Source organism: Bos javanicus, chromosome 12, assembly GCF_032452875.1.
Source record: "Bos javanicus breed banteng chromosome 12, ARS-OSU_banteng_1.0, whole genome shotgun sequence".
Classification (NCBI taxonomy): Eukaryota; Metazoa; Chordata; class Mammalia; order Artiodactyla; family Bovidae; genus Bos; species Bos javanicus.
This window is the reverse complement of record NC_083879.1, coordinates 30,603,725-30,609,855: the sequence shown is the minus strand read 5'-3', so window position 1 is coordinate 30,609,855 and position 6,131 is coordinate 30,603,725. Positions and strand designations below refer to the sequence as shown.

Below are 6,131 nucleotides of genomic sequence, written 5' to 3'. Positions count from 1 at the left end.
AGCCAGCCGTATGTGGCAACCGAGTGAAAAGACGATTCCCGTCTGGTGGAGCAGCAGCCAGTCCCCGGGAAGAGCATGAACAAAGAGCTTCTCATTTACAGCGGAGATGCTGACATGCAGTGTGTTTTCCTTGGCAGACGGGCAAGCTCCCCAGAAAAGGAAGATTTAATGCAAGCAGGAAATACGAACACACTCTAGCAAACCATGTCCATTTTCTGCCTGGGGAGATCTCTGAGAAATGGATGGCCTTGGCCGTGTGTTAGGAGGACGTGAACAAGCTCTGCCCTAGGACCTTCTCCCACGTCTCAACTCTGCCCAACCTGACATTCACAGTGAAGTCTCTCCTGTCTCAACATCCCCAGGCAAGAGCAGCCCACCTGAATTCATTTTACCACAAATGGAGACTTGCCCATATAAATTTCTAACAGCTGGTCATCAATAAATACTTGTTAAGTGAAGATTTTTTTTTTTTTATTTTGTAGTCACTGAACCTGCTTCTAGACACAGAGGATACTGATTTTGAGCAAGGATTTTAACATTAGATGAATGAAGATTCAAAAACTTGCTCTAACCCCATTTTAGCTGTGTGACCTTGTGTAAGGTGTTGAACTCCTCTTAATGTAGTTTTACCATCTTTTAAATAGGCATGATGGGACCTTTCTGGTGGTCCAGTGGCTAAGACCCTGAGCTCCCAAAGCAGGGGGCCCAGGTTTGATCCCTGGTCAGGGAACTAGATCCCACATGGCGTAACTAAGAGTTCACCTGCCGCAACAAAAGATCCTGCATGCTGCAACTAAGACTTGGCATAACCAGATAAATAAATAAACAAAAAAGGCATGACAATGTACAAAAAAGTCTGTAAAGTACTCAGCGCAGAACATAGCAAACTCCTCATTCAGTACATACGTGTTGTTGCATTATCACTACGACCACACCTCAGTGCAGGTGGCCAGCATCTGTCCCCTGTTGGCTGCAAAACCCCCAACTCATCTCCCTGACTCCAGCATTTCCCCACACCCGAGTCTTCCACACACTAGGGCCAGAATGATCTTCCAGAATACAAATCTAATTGGTATTAAGAAGATCCAAAAATCCTCTCTTCCAAAAAAACTGATCATAAATTGTCAAAACCAACTTTGCCTGAGGTCATGAAATTATCCAAAGGCTTGCAGTCATCTGGGAAGCTTATCAATGGCTAAAGCTTGGTAAAAACAGTGAGATTTATGGGGTTTTAAATTGCTGTATTCCAGTCTTTCCACTTCCAGCTCCATGGTTGCCTTGAAAAACCAGTCATAGTAACACCAGCAACCTGATAGCCACCAGACCGGTGGAGATGGCGCTGGAGTTCCTTTAAAGCTTCATTTCCAGGGAACCATCAGTATCTGACCTCTCTGGTAGTTCCCTGCAAGTGTCCACCTGCAAAGCCATCTTTATTTTACCTGACTTGGCGTTCATTCCTTGCAAAAAGCCTTTTCCCCGGGGCAGGGTGGCGGGGGTGGGTGTCGCAGACAGTGGTTGTCAAAAAAAGGAATTAAAGGCAGCAGTTTAACTTTGCAGCTGGGTGCTTTGTGGCCACCTGAGGCAGTGAACAACAGTTGGGACAAACAATTAGCTGACCACAAAGCTTAAAGGGAAAGGCTGAGGAATGAATTTCCAAACGGGCTTTGAAAAACTTCGACATTTTCCTGGGAATCTCGAAGGCCATGTGGACCTGAAGGGCTATGAGTGTGCCCAGAGCTGTGTGTGTTGTTGCTGTTCAGTCGCTCAGTCGTGTCCGACTCTTTGTGACCCCATGGACTGCAGCACTCCAGGGCTATGTAAATGCTCACAAAAGACTTCAAAAGGCCCGAAGCTCTCACCTCTCACCGACCTTGATGCGCTGCACAACCGGGAATTGATAGCTAAGGCATACCTGTCAACTTCCTGGCTGAGTGTTGAAGATGAGCCCCTCCAGGCACAAGGAGCCCTTGGCAACGAATGAGAGATTTATTGGTTATAGAAATTTAAGGAAATCTCTGTCCATTCATTAACTGACTGGTGAGCTGAAGAGTTTTAGTGGCTAAACATGAACAAGATGACAGACTTCACAAAATTCATTCAGAAAAGGTATTAAAACAACAATACCAACAACAACAACAAACCCTGGAGACAGGGCAGAATCTGATTATCGGAGTTATGTCACATTGTAATTGTTGCTGTTCAGTCACTGAGTCGTGTCAAACTCTGCAACCCCATGAACTGCAGCACACCAGGCTTTCCTGTCCTTCACCATCTCCCGGAGTTTGTTCAAACACATATCCGTTGAGTCAGTGATGCTACCTAACCATCTCATCCTCTGTCGCCCCCTTCTCCTCCTGCCCTCAATCTTTCCCAGTACCAGGGTCTTTTCCAATATCACATTCAGTTCAGTTCAGTCGTTCAGTCGTGTCCGACTCTTTGTGACCCCATGAATCACAGCACGCCAGGCCTCCCTGTCCATCACCAACTCCCGGAGTTCACTCAGACTCACGTCCTTCGAGTCGGTGATGCCATCCAGCCATCTCATCCTCTGTCGTCCCCTTCTCCTCCTGCCTCCAATCCCTCCCAGCATCAGAGTCTTTTCCAATGAGTCAACTCTTTGCATGAGGTGGCCAAAGTACTGGAGTTTCAGCTTTAGCATCATTCCTTCCAAAGAAATCCCAGGGCTGATCTCCTTCAGAATGGACTGGTTGGATCTCCTTGCAGTCCAAGGGGACTCTCAAGAGTCTTCTCCAACACCACAGTTCAGAAGCATCAATTCTTCGGCACTCAGCTTTCTTCACAGTCCAACTCTCACATCCATACATGACCACTGGAAAAACCATAGCCTTGACTAGATGGACCTTTGTTGACAAAGTAATGTCTCTGCTTTTTAATATGCTATCTACATTACATCATTTTAAATATAATCAAGAAAGGAGGACGGTCTTCCCTGGTGGTCCAGTAATTAAGCCCCCAAGCTTTCAATGCAGGGGGCACTGGTTCAATCCCTGGTCAGGGAACTAAGATCACAGATGTCTCACTGCTGCTGCTGCTAAGTCGCTTCAGTCATGTCCAACTCTGTGCGACCCCGTAGACGGCAGCCCACCAGGCTCCCCCATCCCTGGGATTCTCCAGGCAAGAACACTGGAGTGGGTCGACATTGCCTTCTCCAATTCATGAAAGTGAAAAGTGAAAGTGAAGTCGCTCAGTCATGTCTTGACTCTTCGAGACCCCATGGACTACAGCCCACCAGGCTCCTCTGTCCATGGGATTTTCCAGACAAGAATACTGGAGTGGGGTGCTCACAGTGCTGGCCAAATAAATAAATAGCAATTAAAAAAAAAAGGAGGAGGAGGAGAAAATAAGACACAGGGGAAGTTACCATGTGCCAGACACTGAGCAAATGCTCTGCACTTGCCAACTCAGATAACTCTCACACCCACCTGCAAAGGTATTGTTCTTATCTTACAGATTATTAAAACCCAGTCCCAGGGGGTTAGCCTGATGTGGTCATACAGCCCAGAAGTGGCAGGGGAGGCAGGGCATGGCCCCCAAGAGTCTGGCCAGAGCACCCCTACTCTCCACCTTTGGGCAGATCTGCCTGGGGACCACCTGTTGTGTCTTTAGAACACCCGTGAGCTGTTTGAGGTAGTCATTAGCTGAATAAATGCTTTTCAGCAGGGGGTAATTATTATATTAATTATCGTAATAATCAGGTTCATCAGGCACTGGGTGTGATGCTTCCTAACAGAATAGAAGCGCTCTCTGTGCTATTCACAGGCCCCAGGCAGCTTCACACAGCCCTCCAGCTTCACTGGACGTTTGTAAATGCTTACCAACCCAAAGTCCTGGGGCCCCTTGGAAAGTCACGGGAGCAAAGTTCAAGTGCGTGAGTTTCCAAGCATCACCTCTAGGCTTCCATCTGGAGGCAGTGTGAGTTGGCCTCACCCTCGGTCCCCTGTCACCCACAGACCTGTGTTAATGCCAAACTGGTAGATGGAGGCCAAGGGGCCTTTTTTTTTAAAACGGCTCAACTGTGAACTGGTTAATTTTTGCTTGTGTTCCGTAACTCTCAAAGACTTGAATATGTTCAGGGTTAAAAGACTTTCTCAATATCTCTGCCTCCTAGCTAAGAAGGGGTGCAGTATTAGAGTTCACCGTGTGCCATAACCTGAAGGTGACATTCTGACCCAACTTCGGAATAAATAGACTTAAAACAGAATTTCACAAGAAGGAACAATCCCATTATATCTTAAATTTTAAAAGCTTTTAACTTTGTCTTTTTTCTCCCCTCATAACCATTAGTGTTGATGGAGCATGGAAATCATCTGGGGAAACAACAGTGTCCTTTGCTGGCTAATGTTGCTTCCTTTTCCTTACTATTGCGAAATGCAGTTTTCTAATAGATGATGTTTAGTGCTCTCTGTTCACCTCTCTTAAGGCTCTGTTGAGCATGACAAATGTGGGGATGATTGCTTCTAGGGTTTCATTGAGAAGATAAAACAGTAATATATTAAATTTGTATTTAATCAAGTTCTTCTACAAGAGGCCTTTCATTGTTTGGCCTTGTTGACAACATACGAGTTGCCCAGTTTCCGGCTGATGCTACTCTTGCCCTTCAAGGTGCCAGCCACAGTCCAGCCTCTCAGTAGCCTTCTCCATCCGAATTCCCGTAGAGCTGGTGTCCCAGGGTGTGCTCACTTCTAACTGTGGGAACAACAGAGCAGTGGTGTGCCCCTCACTGTTTGCGGCAGGAAGGCGTGCCACTTTCGAATCCCCTCTAGCCTGAACTCCATCCCACACGTGAAGGATTACAAATTCAAGTTCCTGTCCCAGCAACTTGTCATGGAAAGTTTTGGGCTGCAAAACAGCCCATCCTTTTATCTTCAAAGCTTGAAAGCTCTTGGATCTAAGGAAATAGCTTATTTGGGTTGAGAAAAGACAATTTGATTTTAGGATGGTTAAACAGAGGGTTAGTGAAAAATTAAAACCAAACAACTATAAGCCTAATAAAAGATTCGAGTGGTTGTAAATCTGCTGGTGATTCGTTAACGCCACCTAAAAGCAGGCAGCCTTCTGTAGAGGATGCAATACTGAGGGGCTTGCTGAGTGAGGGGATAGGATGCACCTCAGAGGTTCTGATGAGATAGGTTGGGACAGCATGTGTCAGAACAGGACTGTGAACACCAGACAATGACATGGTGGTCCAACATATACGTGGGCGTGCGCGCATGCACACACACACAAACTATCCGTGTTTGCAAAAGTTACTTGCCCACTAAGCCAGCAGGACTTCACTAACCGCATGGTCTGCCAGGACTCTGACAGTTTAGGTTTGCCCGCAGTGATTTAAAATCTTATTATCACCAGGCTATTAAATCACTTATTGTGTGACCTTAGACAAAGTGCCCAACCTTTATGAGCCTCAATTTCTTAATCTATGAAACTGATTAAAGAATTCCTTGTAGGCAGGTTGTTGGTGAGGAATAGCAATAATGGCTGAAACATCCGGGGCAGTAAGTGGAACACAGTGAGTGCTCAGTGCACAGGACAAATTGCTATGACTTTTATTCTTATTCTTAATCAGGGGATGAAGATCAGGGATTTGAGGGAAATTAATGTCAACTGTCTTTTTAAAAGAAATGTCCTAGCACTGAAGTAGTTTTTCTTTAAAATGTTGCCTATAGTGTCCTTATTAGAGCTTTAAGACTGTGTATGTGTGTGATAAGTCCTGCTTATGTGTGTGTGCATGCCCACTCACTTAGCTGTGTCTAACTCTTTGTGACCCCTGGGACTGTAGCCTGCCAGGTTCCTCTGTCCATGGGATTTCCCAGGCAAGAATATTGGAGTGGGTCACTATTCCCTTCTCCAGAGGATCTTCCTGGACCAGGGATCAAACCCATGTCTCTTGAGTTTGCTGTATTAGCAGGCAGATTCGTTATCACTGAGCCACCTGGGAAGCCCCAAACCCTGCATAAATAGCTATTTTTAAATCTTTTATTTTTTAAAGTAATTTTATTTATTTATTGGCCATACCTCAAGGCATGTGGGATCTTAGTTCCCCGACCAGGGATCGAACCTGTGCCCCCTGCAGTGGAAGTGCAGACTCATAACCACTAGACCACCAGGGA

General features: G+C 45.9%; 1 non-coding gene across 1 annotated transcript; it reads right to left on the bottom strand.

The window, feature by feature from the left end:
* Window positions 1-6,058: 6,058 nt before the first annotated feature.
* On the bottom strand, window positions 6,059-6,131 carry TRNAG-UCC (transfer RNA glycine (anticodon UCC)). Its single transcript has one exon. It is a non-coding gene; the product is annotated as a tRNA-Gly (tRNA).